Below are 17,210 nucleotides of genomic sequence, written 5' to 3'. Positions count from 1 at the left end.
ACCTAAGGGTGACGAGGATGGTCTAATATGACCCTTCTCCAACGCCTCCTTAATATAGGATCGCATAGCCTCGTGCTCGGGTACAGATAAATTGAAGAGCCGACCCTTGGGAAATTTACACCCCGGGCTCAGTTCAATTGCACAGTCATAACTCCTATGAGGAGGCAGAGACACAGACTCATTCTCACTAAATACATCATAAAAGTCCGCCAAAGAATCAGGAACATCATGCGACTGAGGAGAGGTGGAAAACACCGGAGCCTCACTAAAGGCACACCGACAACCCCAACTCACCACAGACACAGATTTCCAATCCAAAACTGGATTATGAATCTGTAACCAGGGAAACCTCAGAACAATAGTATCATGCAGATTATGTAACACCAAAAACCTGCAATTTTCTTGATGGTCTGGGGCAACCCGCATTACCACCTGGGTCCAAAACTGAGGTTTATTTTTAGCCAAAGGAGTAGCATCAATCCCCCTCAAAGGGATAGGCGTCTGCAGAGGTGTCATCGGAAATCCACAACGTTTAGCAAAATCCAAGTCCATTAGGTTTAGAGCTGCTCCCGAATCCACAAAAGCCTTGGCGGAAAATGTGGACAGGGAGCAGATCAGAGTAATAGCCAGAAGAAACTTAGGTTGAACACCACCAACAGAAAACGTGTGTGCAAGGCGTTTCTCGCGTTTAGGACAGACAGAAATAATATGTGAGGCATCTCCTCAGAAAAAACACAACTTATTACGCCTTCTGAACTCCTGACGCTGCTCTCTAGAAAAAACTCTATCACATTGCATAGGTTCAGACATCTGTTCAACAGGTGGCAACACCTCTCGTGCAGCTCTGCGTTCGCGCAAACGCCGTTCAACCTGAATGGCTAAAGACATAGAATCGTCAAGACCAGAGGGAACAGGAAATCCCACCATAGTATCTTTTACGGCTTCTGACAACCCCTTCCGAAAGAGAGCAGCCAAGGCATTATCATTCCAGGTAGTAAGTCCTGCCCACTTTCGGAATTTTTGACAGTACAATTCTGCAGAATCACGACCCTGGTTCAATGCCAGCAGGGTCTTTTCAGCCTGATCAATGGCATTAGGTTCGTCATACAACAACCCCAAGGCCTGAAAAAACGCGTTCACATTAGTCAGAATAGGATCATCTGGTTTAAAAGAAAACGCCCAATCCTGGGGATCGCCACGCAGCAAAGAGATGATAATATTTTCCTGCTGCGCGGAGCTCCCTGACGTGTTAGGCTTCAAGGCAAAAAATAATTTACAATTATTTTTGAAATTCAAAAATTTAGACCGATCCCCAAAAAATACATCAGGTGTAGGAATCTTTGGTTCAGCAGCATGTGAATGAGCAAGGTAGGCGTAAATTCCCCGCACTTCCGCAGCAAGCTGCTCCACACGATCAGACAATTGCTTTATCTCCATTGAGAGAAAAAAAAAAATTCCCCCTACGGCCTCAGGGATATAGAGGAAAAAATATACACACCTTTTTTTTTTTTTTTTTTTACAATTCTTTCCTGCAATTGAGTACCCTAGGATCTGCGGTATGGCGGGTGATTCTGTTATGATTGAGTCACCGTAGGAGGCAAAAATAGAAATGCTAGCTAAGTCCAGAAAACCAGAGAAGTTGGCAGCTATCGGATTGCAGACCCCTGAACCTATCAACACAACTAGCAGTAGCCGTGGGGGACTCCCACGATGCCCTAGGCCCCTCGATCACAGCCGGAGGACTACATAGCCTAAAGACAGAAAGGGAAATCTAATCTGCCCCAGAGCAGACCCCAAAGCAAAAGGCAGCCCCCCACATATAATGACGGTGAAGCAAGAAGAAAGAACAAAACACAGACAGAAAGATAGACTGAGCAAAGATGGGGCCCACGCTAGCTTAGATAGGAAAGGACAGGAAGGCTGCTGTCTGCAATCCGTGAAAAAACCCTATGAAAATAAGAGCCAACAAACTGACAGTAAAAAAGGCCCTGAAGACGCTAGGCTTCAAAAAAGGCTATGTCAGTACTCAGGAATATTCTGAAGACAGAGCAAAAGGCAAAAGGAGATTCAGCTCACCCCAGCAGGGAATGGCAGAATCCAGAAAAGCAAGGAAAACAAAACACTAATGCAAAAAGGCAAAGCAGAAATCTTAGCTTTAGATGAGCAGGAATCAGACTGGTTTCCTAGAAGTCCACAGAGAAATCACCCGCAGGCCAGAAGGGCGTCGGCAGCCTTATATCCAGTCATTAACTCCACTCAGCCAGTCATCATCATCAGCCCCAGGTGTTTGACAATCAGGCTCACTACCTTTCTTCACCAGAAGAGGGAGTTCCTTGGGCCTCAGTAGTGAAGGGGAAAATGAACTCACAACAGGCACCCTCGTCTTTCCGGTCAGCTGGGTTCCCGTGTGTTTCGTCCAAAGCCCCACATTGGGCGCCAAATTGATGTGGAAATTTATAGTTGGGTAAATTTACCCCTGTGCGTACTGTGGCCTGCCCAAATTAGACAGAGTCTTATTGAGCGCTCAAAGAAGGAAAGACGCCAGACTTGGTTGGCAGCAATACCTCCCAGCAAAACTCTGGAAGTTTATTGAATATACTTGGTTTTATCAGTTGTACAGAAAGGAGTGGTTACTCATTAACATAAAGGCTGACCTTCTAGTGTAATTGGTCAGTTTGAGTACATGAACATATATGGAAGAGTTTACCAAAAAGCTGATTCTAGCAATATAATTTACAGCCTATTGTTTTTACAGTGTCAGCATGTTCTGGTATCGGCTGGCACATCTGGCCTAAACTTCCTCTTTCTATGTCTGGGACAAATATCACAAGACAATGCTATCATAAGATACCATCTGCTCCCCAGACTCTCTCATGGGGGGGCAGTAGGTCATTTCCACCAACTAGTTACAAGGTTCAAACTGTGAATATGTATCTGTGTGCAGTATATATGAGTATTTACCAGTATATAGCCTATATAAGAGTACATGAGTATATAGCCTATAGCAGGCAAGTGAGATCTATATGAAATACATATATATTTCCATAACAGGGTTAGGGTTAGGGCTAGGGTTAGGGTTAGGGCTGAGATTAGGGTTAGGGGTGTGTTGGGGTTAGGGTTGGAGTTAGAATTGGAGGTTTCCACTGTTTGGGCACATCAGGTGCTCTCCAAATGCAACATGGCATCTGATCTCAATTCCAGCCAATTCTGAATTGAAAAAGTCAAATGGTGCTCCTTCCCTTCCAAGCTCTGCCATGCGCTCAAGCAGGGTTTTACTCCCACATGTAGGGTATCAGCCTACTCAGGACAAATTGCAAAACAACTTTTGGGGTCCAATTTCTCCTGTTACCCTTAGGAAAAAAAAATTGGGGGCAAAAATATCATTTTTGTGGAAAAAAGTTATTTTTTTATTTTCACGCCCAGGCGTTATAAATTTCTGTGAAGCACTTGGGGGTTCAAACTGCTCACCACACATCTAGATAAGTTCCGTGGGGGGTCTAGTGTCCAAAATGTGGTCACTTGTGGGGAGTTTCAATAGTTTAGGTACATCAGGAGCTCTCCAAACGCACATGACACCCGCAGACCATTCCATCAAAGTCTGCATTCCAAAACATCACTACTTCCCTTCCGAGCCCCGTCGTGTGCCCATACAGTAGTTTTATCCCTCATATAGGGTATCAGTGTACTAAGGACAAATTGGACAATAACTTTTGGGTCCAAGTTCTCCTGTTACCCTTGGGAAAATAAAAAAATTGGGGACTAATTGATCATGTTTGTGGAAAAAATACGATTTTTTTATTTTCATGCCCGGGCATTATAAACTTCTGTGAAGCCCTTGGGGGTTCAAAGTGCTCACCACACATCTAGATAAGTTCCTTAGGGGGTCTAGTTTCCAAAATGGGGTCATTTGTTGGGGTTTCCACTGTTTAGGTACATTAAGGGCTCTCCAAAGGCAACATGACACCCGCAGACCATTCCATCAAAGTCTGCATTCCAAAGCATCACTACTTCCCTTCCGAGCCCCGTCGTGTGCCCATACAGTAGTTTTCTCCCACATATGGGGTATCAGCGTACTCAGGACAAATTGGACAACAACTTTTGGGGTCCAATTTCTCCTGGTACCCTTGGGAAAATAAAAAAAATTGGTGACTAAAAGATCATGTTTGTGGAAAAAATAAGTATTTTTTATTTTCACGCCCGGGCGTTATAAACTTCTGTGAAGCACTGGAGGGGTCAAAGTGCTCACCACACATCTAGATAAGTTCCTTGTGGGGGTGTAGTTTCCAAAATGGTGTCATTTGTGGGGGGTTTCAACTGTTTTGGTACATCAGGGGTTTTCCAAACGCGACATGGTGTCAGATCTCAATTCCAGCCAAAAACGTCAAATGGCGCTGCTTCCCTTCCGAGCTCTGCCATGCGCCCAAATAGTGGTTTACCCCCACATGTGGGGTATCAGCGTACTCAGGACAAATTGCACAATAACTTTTAGTGTCCTGTTACCCTTGGAAAAATAAGAATTGAGGGTGAAAAGATCATTTTTATGGAAAAAATATGATTTTTTAATTGTACGGCTGTATGTTATAAACTTCTGTGAAGCCCTTGGGGGTTCAAAGTTCTCACCACACATCTAGATAAGTTCCTTGGGGGGGTCTAGTTTCCAAAATGGTGTCATTTGTGGGGGGTTTCCACTGTTTTGGTACATCAGGGGTTTTCCAATCGCTTGCCATCGCTGTAAAAAATAGAATCAAAATAAAAAATATAGTTATTCTCACCTTCCGACGTCCCGTTCAGCCATCCTGCCTCTCTCCACGCTCCGGTCCCAGTGATCCTTTGCACGAATGACCGCGAGATGTCACGGTCTCGAGGGATAACAAAGTCTCGTGGTCTACACTACCTGAGTCAGAGCCCCAGTTATGGGGTGAAATGCAACAACTACCTGTCCATGAAAAACTGAAGTGGATTAATGCTGCTAATGAGGAAATGAATTCCCTCATCTTTTCTTTTCAATGTTCTTTTTATTACATTTTTAAAGCATAACATCAAATGTAATAGAACAGTACTTGTTGTAAAGGCAAATGCATATCTCACTGGTGAATGAGATACAATCTGTATTCTCGATTTATTATTTTGACCTAATGTTTAATTTTGGCTTTATTATGTAAAATATGCTCCTGGATCCAGACTCTTCACATGTGATAGACCATTTCATATGGGCTCAGTAGAACAAGAAACACACAGACCATATGTTGTAGATGTAGATTTATAAACATGAAACAACCAGACAAGCACATACACCCATATCTACTGGCACACACGCATACACAAAGTTACAGCAGGGAGCAAACAGACATATGATAAGAGATTGGGACTGGGAGGCCTCATAGCTGATTTCTTGACACTTGTTTCCTCAAATCAATTCTGTGTTTGACCTTCCTTTGTCCTCGCCTTTGGAGTATTCTCTTCTGTAGCTTCTGCAGAATCCTAAAAAAAATCAAGCATGCGGTGTGGTAGTGATAGTATTATCCAGGACATAAACAAGGTTTACAAGTTTAGGCAGAGAGGAAAAACAGCAACAGCGCAAGCAGACCATAGGCTTCTTGGCTTTATGTATTTGAATAGGGGTGAGCTGCAATGCCGGCCATAATAAGCATGGTGCTTTTTCTGCAATAAATCCGATATTTTTCAAAGTAGCTTCCAAAGCCAGGAAATTACTTAAATGGGGGTGCAGTAAATATATAAAATGATTAAACAAATTTGATTTGCTGTGGTGAGTAATTTTTCCACTTTAGCTTTGCAATATTTTTGATCTGGTCTGTTGTGAAATATCATCTATTGATTCCACATTAACATTTATAATTTAGCCCTGAAGATTTGGGGAGGAACACTTAAAAATGAGTCATAAAGACATGTGGCGCCCCTGAGGCTCAGTCGCCACAGAGGTACTGCACCTTCTCCTAAGGTGTGGTGCCCCACCATCCAGGTAAGGTGGGAACTCCTGACCACACTCCAACACTCGCACCCCACACAATAGAGTAGTTCAGCAAAACCACATTGCGGCTCCTTGCTTAGAGAGAAGCAGAGCACCTTTGGTGGTTCCTTGCTCAGAACACTAAACGTGCTGGGAGGTGGGAGGACTTGAGAATATATAAAAGAGTGGCAAGGTTTAGGATTAGAGCTCAGTCTGAAGGAGAGTCGGAGAGAGGAAGCCACTCGGAGAGGAGTCGGGATCCCTGGAAGAGGGATGGAGGAAGGAGTGCTGCAGCAGGCCTGAGAGACCCGGGTCTGCTGGCACAGGAAAGGAAAGAAAGAGAAAGATATTGAACTGAAGCCTGAGCTTCCACAAGATAGAAAGTACAGAACATTGGAGAAAAGGGAACACAGAGGACGTGGGTTAGGAGAGAACCCTGCCTAGAAGTTCTAAGCGCAAGGCCTGGGACCCGGTCCCCGAGGTTGTATGGACACTAATGGTTCTGCAGCAGACACCGGTGGAGTAGTGAGCTGTAAATGCACTACTCCCATCTAAGACTAGGGGGCACAACAGCAACACGGATAGAGAGCCGGGACTCAGGAGTAGGGAGTCCCTGAAGCAGGCTACAGCTGTATGCCGTACGAGTAGAGTTCTTGGGAACATCTGATAGGAGGAACTCCAGTGTAACTCAGTACTAGGAGATCTTCACACTTAAAGGCGCTATAGAGGAGACGTTCAGAAAAGGTACATAAGTTGGCGGAGTGTTGGAAGGGAGCATTCCATCTTGCCTGGAGGTTGACTGAGTCCCTGATCCGGAGGACAAGGCACGGAAGCGGGCACTACAGACTGTGAGTAAAGCTTTGGAACTACTGTACATGCCCTGGTGTCCTCCATTCCTTCCTGCATCCGCCTGCTTGGCAATGCTGCATCCCCTGCGCCGGACACTACACCATCTAAGTGTCACTTCACCTATTCTGCCCTAGGACGACAGCCCTGCCTGTGGAGGACTATGACATCACTGCTGCACCACACCATCTGTCCCAGAGGATCTGTCTGCAGCGTCGGCCTAACATCCCACTTGCCGAACACCACAGGTGGCGTCACGAACTATTCCATTAACTACATTCCACCATAAGCATTATCCCGCCATTACTTGGGCGCCCAGGGCCACGGACCGGGTCACCACTGCTGTGATACACCACCCACTGAGACCGGCCCGGTACCGAGTAACCCCGCAGCCCTGGGAGGGCGACCCAGACATCATGCCAGGGGCCCTGAAATGTGCTCATTCATGTTCATTATAATATTCTTACCTGGGTGCTGCTCTCCTCTCCTGTGCTTGGGAGAGACTTCTGAGGAGTGTGAAATGCCTAAAAGTAGATAGAACAGTATTGTTATCAGGAAATATTTGGGTTCCTCTTATGGTAAGTAGAGTAACTGATGCTATTCTGATGTGCATACACATTAGCTTGGGGTCACATTGTTCCTGATGAGGGGATGATCTAAGCCTTTTAAACAAGGCAGTCACTCTTTGTGACAAAAAGTAGAAAGATGGTGGCATAGCTGTGAGAGAGTTGTGAGCAAAGTTAAGCTGTCAGTCCTACCAAGCAGAGACAGGTTGTAGTCAACTTTTAAGCATAACAGACTGTGATTTTAAGAGCATAAACATGAATCAGCTTAAAATATGAGTTGGCAGACAAGCGGAAAAGTACTTTTTCACCAGAGGGGGCTTGAAGGAGTTGTCCCACGAACAAAGTAAATTTTAATGAATAGATCTTGGATGAAAAATAAGCTCCACAATTGAATGTGTTAATTTTTTTTCCTGCTCTGAGATACTCTTATAAATGTGCCCCTGCTGTGCACTGTGTAATGGCTGTGTCTGACCGTGCAGGAACATGGTCTGATCATACCACAGCTCCTGTACAAAGTGAGGAAGGCAAAAGACAGTATACAGACAGGATAGTAGGGGATTAAGGCTGCTGCTTTCTGAGAAGTAAAACTTGTTTAAAAACAAGCTTATAAAAGCTTTATGTCACAAAAAGTATCAATTTTGATCTGGTGTTATATTGGTATGCCCTCTTTTGTTTTCTCCCCTGGCCAGGAGATATGGTATCATCAGACCATGTCCCTGCACAGTCAGACATGGCCATTACACAGGACATAGCAAGGACAGATTGATTAGATTTTCTCAGCACAGGAATATTTTTAACACATCCAATTGTGGGCTTTATTCCAAGGTTAATTGATTAGATGGAGCAAACATTCCTCTATGCTGCAAGTAAATTACCATCAAAGTGTCCTGCTTTCGCACCAAAATGCAAATTTGCCATTTGATCCCAACTGCAGTGTTCTAACTAGAGTTGAGCGAAACGGGTCGAAAAAATTCAAAAGTCGCCGACTTTTGGCAAAGTCGGGTTTCATGAAACGAAACCCGACCCTAGGATGAGGTCGGCCACGAGGTCGGCGACTTACGCGCCAAAGTCGCGTTTCAAAAGTTTGTTTTGCGCTCTTTTTCAGCCAATCAGGATCCACGGACACTGTGGGCAACGTGATGACATAGGCACGGGTCACCACCATCTTTCAGAAGGGCATGCAAGTGATTGGCTTGCTTTGGTGGGCGTCACAGGGGGTATAAAAGGGCGTGCACGCCGACCGCCATCTTACTTCTGCCGATCTTAGTATAGGGAGAGGTTGCTGCTGATTCTGTAGGGAGAGCGTTAGGCAGGGAAGAAGACAAAAAAACTGCTTCTGCTGCTAGCGATTTGGCCTGCACAACACACCAGTCACTGTGTGTGCAGTGCAAGGGGAGGCTATATAGTGGTGTATCAGTGGTGTTGGTTGTTGGGCTGCCTTTTAAGGCTTCCTGACAGGCTGGCATTGCTGTTTACCCATTGCTTCGCAAACTGCTTTTTTAAAAGCAATCCCAATTTTTTTTTTTGTCCTGCTGAGAAGAAAAAAAAACTGCTTCTGCTGCTAGCAATTTGGCCTGCACAACACACCAGTCACTGTGTGTGCAGTGCAAGGGGAGGCTATATAGTGGTGTATCAGTGGTGTTGGTTGTTGGGCTGCCTTCTAAGGCTTCCTGACAGGCTGGCATTGCTGTTTACCCACTGCTCCGCAAACTGCTTTTTTAAAAGCAATCCAATCTCCCTTATCCTCTAGTCACTTTTGTCACAGCTGTGCCATTGAGCCTGTCACATAGCGCTCAGATATTCATTGGGCCTCACACAATCCAAAAGTGTCCAGTGTCCAAAAGTGTGTGCAGAGATTCAAAATCTCCCTTATCCTCTAGTCACTTTTGTCACAGCTGTGCCATCGAGCCTGTCACATAGCGCTCAGATATCAGTGGGCCTCACACAATCCAAAAGTGTCCACTGTCCAAAAGTGTGTGCAGAAATTCAAAATCTCCCTTATCCTCTAGTCACTTTTGTCACAGCTGTGCCATCGAGCCTGTCACATAGCGCTCAGATATCAGTGGGCCTCACACAATCCAAAAGTGTCCAGTGTCCAAAAGTGTGTGCAGATATTCAAAATCTCCCTTATCCTCTAGTCACTTTTGTCACAGCAGTGCCATCGAGCCTGTCACATAGCGCTCAGATATCAGTGGGCCTCACACAATCCAAAAGTGTCCAGTGTCCAAAAGTGTGTGCAGATATTCAAAATCTCCCTTATCCTCTAGTCACTTTTGTCACAGCAGTGCCATCGAGCCTGTCACATAGCGCTCAGATATCAGTGGGCCTCACACAATCCAAAAGTGTCCACTGTCCACAAGTGTGTGCAGAAATTCAAAATCTCCCTTATCCTCTAGTCACTTTTGTCACAGCAGTGCCATCGAGCCTGTCACATAGCGCTGAGATATCAGTGGGCCTCACACAATCCAAAAGTGTCCAGTGTCCAAAAGTGTGTGCAGATATTCAAAATCTCCCTTATCCTCTAGTCACTTTTGTCACAGCAGTGCCATCGAGCCTGTCACATAGCGCTCAGATATCAGTGGGCCTCACACAATCCAAAAGTGTCCACTGTCCACAAGTGTGTGCAGAAATTCAAAATCTCCCTTATCCTCTAGTCACTTTTGTCACAGCAGTGCCATCGAGCCTGTCACATAGCGCTGAGATATCAGTGGGCCTCACACAATCCAAAAGTGTCCAGTGTCCAAAAGTGTGTGCAGATATTCAAAATCTCCCTTATCCTCTAGTCACTTTTGTCACAGCAGTGCCATCGAGCCTGTCACATAGCGCTCAGATATGAGTGGGCCTCACACAATCCAAAAGTGTCCACTGTCCACAAGTGTGTGCAGAAATTCAAAATCTCCCTTATCCTCTAGTCACTTTTGTCACAGCAGTGCCATCGAGCCTGTCACATAGCGCTGAGATATCAGTGGGCCTCACACAATCCAAAAGTGTCCAGTGTCCAAAAGTGTGTGCAGATATTCAAAATCTCCCTTATCCTCTAGTCACTTTTGTCACAGCAGTGCCATCGAGCCTGTCACATAGCGCTCAGATATCAGTGGGCCTCACACAATCCAAAAGTGTCCAGTGTCCAAAAGTGTGTGCAGATATTCAAATTCTCCCTTATCCTCTAGTCACTTTTGTCACAGCAGTGCCATCGAGCCTGTCACATAGCGCTCAGATATCAGTGGGCCTCACACAATCCAAAAGTGTCCACTGTCCACAAGTGTGTGCAGAAATTCAAAATCTCCCTTATCCTCTAGTCACTTTTGTCACAGCAGTGCCATCGAGCCTGTCACATAGCGCTGAGATATCAGTGGGCCTCACACAATCCAAAAGTGTCCAGTGTCCAAAAGTGTGTGCAGATATTCAAAATCTCCCTTATCCTCTAGTCACTTTTGTCACAGCAGTGCCATCGAGCCTGTCACATAGCGCTCAGATATCAGTGGGCCTCACACAATCCAAAAGTGTCCAGTGTCCAAAAGTGTGTGCAGATATTCAAAATCTCCCTTATCATCTAGTCACTTTTGTCACAGCAGTGCCATTGAGCCTGTCACATAGCGCTCAGATATGAGTGGGCCTCACACAATCCAAAAGTGTCCACTGTCCACAAGTGTGTGCAGAAATTCAAAATCTCCCTTATCCTCTAGTCACTTTTGTCACAGCAGTGCCATCGAGCCTGTCACATAGCGCTGAGATATCAGTGGGCCTCACACAATCCAAAAGTGTCCAGTGTCCAAAAGTGTGTGCAGATATTCAAAATCTCCCTTATACTCTAGTCACTTTTGTCACAGCAGTGCCATCGAGCCTGTCACATAGCGCTCAGATATCAGAGGGCCTCACACAATCCAAAAGTGTCCAGTGTCCAAAAGTGTGTGCAGATATTCAAAATCTCCCTTATCCTCTAGTCACTTTTGTCACAGCAGTGCCATCGAGCCTGTCACATAGCGCTCAGATATCAGTGGGCCTCACACAATCCAAAAGTGTCCAGTGTCCAAAAGTGTGTGCAGATATTCAAAATCTCCCTTATCCTCTAGTCACTTTTGTCACAGCAGTGCCATCGAGCCTGTCACATAGCGCTCAGATATCAGTGGGCCTCACACAATCCAAAAGTGTCCACTGTCCACAAGTGTGTGCAGAAATTCAAAATCTCCCTTATCCTCTAGTCACTTTTGTCACAGCAGTGCCATCGAGCCTGTCACATAGCGCTGAGATATCAGTGGGCCTCACACAATCCAAAAGTGTCCAGTGTCCAAAAGTGTGTGCAGATATTCAAAATCTCCCTTATCCTCTAGTCACTTTTGTCACAGCAGTGCCATCGAGCCTGTCACATAGCGCTCAGATATGAGTGGGCCTCACACAATCCAAAAGTGTCCACTGTCCACAAGTGTGTGCAGAAATTCAAAATCTCCCTTATCCTCTAGTCACTTTTGTCACAGCAGTGCCATCGAGCCTGTCACATAGCGCTGAGATATCAGTGGGCCTCACACAATCCAAAAGTGTCCAGTGTCCAAAAGTGTGTGCAGATATTCAAAATCTCCCTTATCCTCTAGTCACTTTTGTCACAGCAGTGCCATCGAGCCTGTCACATAGCGCTCAGATATCAGTGGGCCTCACACAATCCAAAAGTGTCCAGTGTCCAAAAGTGTGTGCAGATATTCAAAATCTCCCTTATCCTCTAGTCACTTTTGTCACAGCAGTGCCATCGAGCCTGTCACATAGCGCTCAGATATCAGTGGGCCTCACACAATCCAAAAGTGTCCACTGTCCACAAGTGTGTGCAGAAATTCAAAATCTCCCTTATCCTCTAGTCACTTTTGTCACAGCAGTGCCATCGAGCCTGTCACATAGCGCTGAGATATCAGTGGGCCTCACACAATCCAAAAGTGTCCAGTGTCCAAAAGTGTGTGCAGATATTCAAAATCTCCCTTATCCTCTAGTCACTTTTGTCACAGCAGTGCCATCGAGCCTGTCACATAGCGCTCAGATATCAGTGGGCCTCACACAATCCAAAAGTGTCCACTGTCCAAAAGTGTGTGCAGATATTCAAAATCTCCCTTATCCTCTCGTCACTTTGGTCACAGCTGTGCCATCGAGCCTGTCACATAGCGCTCAGATATCAGTGGGCCTCACACAATCCAAAAGTGTCCAGTGTCCAAAAGTGTGTGCAGAAATTCAAAATCTCCCCTGTCCTATAGACACCTTGTACCTTGTTTTACATTACTATATAGTTTGTTGGATTTTGTCTACATTTCTACCAAAAATGAGGAAGGCTGGTGGAAGAGGCCGTGGAATTGGGCCGGGGTTGGCAGCTGGTAATGATGGTGTTGGTGGTGGATCTGATGGTAGTGGCAAGAGCAAAATAGGACCGAATGCAGGAGGTGCTGACCCTGCGTCATCGTCTGGCTACATAAGGCCTCGAACGCTTAGTTTTCTAGGAGTTGGCAAACCGCTTTTAAAGCCAGAGCATCAGGAAAAAGTTTTGTCTTACATTGCTGACTCAGCCTCCAGCTCTATCGCCTCCTCTTCTTCATTTTTAAAAAGTAAAAGCACTGAGTCGTCATTGGAGGCTCATGTTCATGAACCACACCTTTCCTTGTGTCCTTCACCCCAACCAAGATTGAAGGATGACGCAGGCCATACTACTGATTACTCCATGGAGCTGTTTTCACATACCATGCCTGGATTATCAAGTCAAATGGTGAATTACCCAGGCCAAGATGAATCTGACATGGAGTGCACTGATGCACAGCCGCTGATGGATGATTCTGCTGGTACATTCACTCAGAGCACTACATTGTCCTCGCAGTGTACAGAGCCAGATTCTGACCCTGATGAGACTCAGGTGCCCCTTCCCGCACACTATACCACCATACACGGTGACACAGAGGAAGGTGCACATGACATAGAAGAGGAGGTGATGGATGACCCAGTTGTTGACGCAGATTGGCATCCATTGGGGGAAGAGGGTGCTGCTTCCAATAGCTCAGATGAGGAGCATCCACAGCAGACATCGACATCGCAACAGTTGTTATCTGGCAGGCCCGGAGCACTCCAAAGACAGGTTCCAAACATCAAAAGAGTTGCTGGACAGCTTGTCCAGAGGGTCAAAAGATCACAGCGTGCTAGGCCGCAAAATGTCTGCCAAAGTAGGAAGAGTGCAGTGTGGCACTTTTTTGAACAAAATCCTCATGATCAGGCCAAGGTTATCTGTAAGAAGTGCGCAAAGACTTTTAACCGAGGGAAAAATCTGAAAAATTTGAATACCAGTTGCATGCTTAGACATTTAACCAGCATGCACTTGCAAGCGTGGACACAACACCAAACCTCAAGTGCCACATGTGCAACTGATCACAACGAAGGTAGTCAGCAACGCTACATTGTTTCCCCCACTGTAAGCCCACCGGTTAGCACAGCAGCAAATGTTGAGGTGTTGTTGCAAGACCACAGCAGTCAGGGAATCCCACTGTTATATCAACGAAAGACTGATTCTAGGCCATCAGAAAGAACACAAACTCCATCACCATCATCAACCCTCTCTCAGTCCACCCTGTCCACCGCTACTTCCACCATATGCAGCTCTCAAGTCCAGCTCACCCTCCCAGACACTATGAGTAGGTCAAGAAAGTACTCAGTCTCTCATCCGCGTACACTGGGTTTGAACGCCCACATTGCCAAACTAATCTCGTTTGAGATGATGCCCTTTCGGTTGGTGGAAAGCACAGCTGTCCGTGAACTTATGGCCTATGCAGTACCACGCTATGACCTACCCAGTCGCCACTTCTTCTCTCGCAAAGCCATCCCAGCCCTCCACCATCATGTGAAAGACCGCATTGTCCATGCACTCAAGCAGTCAGTGAGCGGAAAGGTGCACCTCACAACTGATGCATGGTCCAGTCGGCATGGCCAGGGCCGTTACGTGTCCATCACTGCGCACTGGGTTAATGTGGTGGATGCAGGGTCCACAGGGGACAGCGTTGGTGGGACAGTGCTGCCTAGCCCACGGTATAGGAAACAGTTGGCTGTAGACGTTCGATCCTCCTCCTCCTCCTCCTCCAGAAGCGAAAGCTCGTCCACAGAGCGCAGTCGTACGAGCACTCCATCTGCAGCTGCCACTGTTGCACATGATGTGTCCCCCTATCGAGCAGCTAGTGGAAAGCGTCAGCAGGCTGTTTTGCAGATGATGTGTTTGGGCGACAGACACACCGCCGAGGTGCTGGCCGAGTACTTGAAGCGACAAACTGAGTCATGGCTGGGCAGTGTACATCTTGAGGCAGGCAAGGTAGTTAGTGATAACGGCCGTAATTTTGTGGCAGCCATAGCCCTTTCAAAACTCAGCCACATACCTTGCTTGGCTCACACCTTGAACCTGGTGGTGCAGTGCTTCCTCAAAAATTATCCGGAGTTAACAGCCCTGCTCCAGAAGTTGCGAAGACTGTGCGCGCACATCCGCCGGTCGCCTGTACACTCCGTTCGTATGCAGAAGCTGCAGCGATTGCTCCACCTTCCCAACCACCGCCTCATTATCGACATTGCAACAAGGTGGAACTCCACCCTGCACATGGTGGAGCGGCTGTGCGAGCAGAGGCAGGCCATAATGCATTTGTGGGAGGATACACGGCCAGGCACTTTGAGAGCAGACATGGAGTTGACAGGTGTGCAGTGGTCGAAGCTGAAAGACCTTTGTAAAGTCCTTCAGTGTTTTGAGGAATGCACACGGCTGGTAAGCGCAGACGACGCCATCCTAAGCATGAGCATCCCACTTATGCGTCTGCTCATGCAAACTTTTACGCACCTTAAGGAGCAGGCGTCTGCAGCCAATGTTGATGAGGAGGAAGAGGAGGAGGGAATCCTTGATGATATTCAGCCATTGTCTGCTCAGGGACCTCTCCTGGACGAGGTGGAGGAAGAAGAGGAGGAGGAGGATGATGATGGGGATGATTACTTAGGGGAGGAGGATGCATCTCGTGGGGCAAGTGAAAATGTTGGCGTGGCAAGGTCTGGTACAGGGTTTGTGCGTGACTGGAGGGATGTGGATTTGCCAGAAAGTGCTCCTCCACCCAGCACTCGCAGTGCATCATTGACACCGGGAACATTGGCCCACATGTCAGATTATGCCTTGCGGATCCTAAAAAGGGACCCCCGCATTGCCAAAATGATGAACGATGATGACTACTGGTTGGCCAGCATCCTGGATCCACGCTATAAAGGCAAATTACAAAACATCATGCCACAGGAGAACCTTGACCTAATATTGGCTAATAAACAAGCAACTCTGGTAAATCGGTTGCTTGAGGCATTCCCAGCACACAGCAGCGGTGATGGTTCTCACACAAGCCGTACGGGCCGGGGGCAGCTTGGCAGAGGTGTTCGTGGTGCACACAGCAGAAGTAGCGTTGGAGACAGGGGTTTCATGACAATGTTTTGGATTGATTTTTCAAATACCGCTCACACAACTGGTAATACTGCATCGATGGAAAGTGACAGGAGACAGCAGTTGTCAACTATGGTTACAAACTACTTTTCCTCCCATATCGATGTTCTCCCACACAGGTCATTCCCCTTTGACTATTGGGCCGCTAAACTGGACACCTGGCCTGAATTGGCCCAATATGCCTTACAGGAGCTCGCTTGCCCAGCTGCAAGTGTGCTATCGAAAAGAGTCTTAAGTGCAGCTGGATCAATCCTGACAGAAAAAAGGACCCGTCTGTCAACCCAAAATGTGGATGATCTAACCTTCATTAAAATGAACCACGCATGGGTTTCCAAGGATTTTGTCCCACCTTCCCCTGATGACACATAGGGTGACAGAAAAATGGCTTGCTTTGGTCCACCTCTTCCTGGTACTTCACCTATTTCGCCTTTTGCATCAGCTGAATGTCCAACATCAACATATGCCACTTTCTAAAACTCCCTAACTGTGCTGCCTCCCCCCCATGGCCGGGGTCACCACCTACCGCACGACACCGTGCGAGTGCCGTTGCCCTGGACAGGTGGGTAGGCCGACTCTTGGGCGCGGGCACTGGCACAGGGTCCCTCATAGCGCAATCAAGTGTCTCTGTGGTGGTGCACACCCGCCGTCAATCACACCGCTGTACTATGAGGGGCCCAGTGCCAGTACCGACGCCCACGAGTGGGCCCCCCTTGCTTGGGCAGGGCCCCAGCATTTGCAATCTTTACCTCTCCCTGCTCCTCCGCTGTGCAATCTGGGCCGTCAAATCCATACTGTGCCTGACACCGTCTGAGCCTGCCTCCTGAGACATATATTTTGAATGTGTACGCTATCCATACATGTTATCCAGGGATACGGTACCCTTTCTAACCTTTGTGCAATCACGTGCAATCCATACTGGGCATAACACCGTCTGAGCCTGCCTCCTGAGACATATATTTTGAATGTGTACGCTATCCATACATGTTATCCAGGGATACGGTACCCTTTCTAACCTTTGTGCAATCATGTGCAATCCATACTGGGCCTAACACCGTCTGAGCCTGCCTCATGCTGTAAAGACATATATTTTGAATGTGTACGCTATCCATACATGTTATCCGGGGATACGGTACCCTTTCTAACCTTTGTGCAATCACGTGCAATCCATACTGGGCCTAACACCGTCTGAGCCTGCCTCATGCTGTATAGACATATATTTTGAATGTCTACGCTATCCATACATGTTATCCGGGGATACGGTACCCTTTCTAACCTTTGTGCAATCACGTGCAATCCATACTGGGCCTAACACCGTCTGAGCCTGCCTCATGCTGTATAGACATATATTTTGAATGTGTAC

General features: G+C 46.8%; 1 long non-coding RNA gene across 1 annotated transcript in view; it reads right to left on the bottom strand.

The window, feature by feature from the left end:
• Positions 1–5,244: 5,244 nt before the first annotated feature.
• The window catches only part of LOC141082757 (uncharacterized), a 106,702-nt gene continuing 94,736 nt past the window's right edge, over positions 5,245–17,210 (bottom strand). Inside the window, exons 4-5 of the long non-coding RNA XR_012230583.1 lie at positions 7,282–7,338; positions 5,245–5,481 (exon numbers count right to left, since the gene is read on the bottom strand). This is a non-coding gene — a long non-coding RNA (uncharacterized lncRNA). The remainder of the gene's footprint in view (positions 5,482–7,281; positions 7,339–17,210) is intronic.

This window comes from Dendrobates tinctorius, unplaced genomic scaffold (assembly GCF_039654945.1).
Source record: "Dendrobates tinctorius isolate UK_male_01 unplaced genomic scaffold, ASM3965494v1 ptg000001l, whole genome shotgun sequence".
In the NCBI taxonomy this organism is placed as follows: Eukaryota; Metazoa; Chordata; class Amphibia; order Anura; family Dendrobatidae; genus Dendrobates; species Dendrobates tinctorius.
Note: the sequence above shows the minus strand (reverse complement) of the source record. Positions and strands in the feature narration are given on the sequence as shown.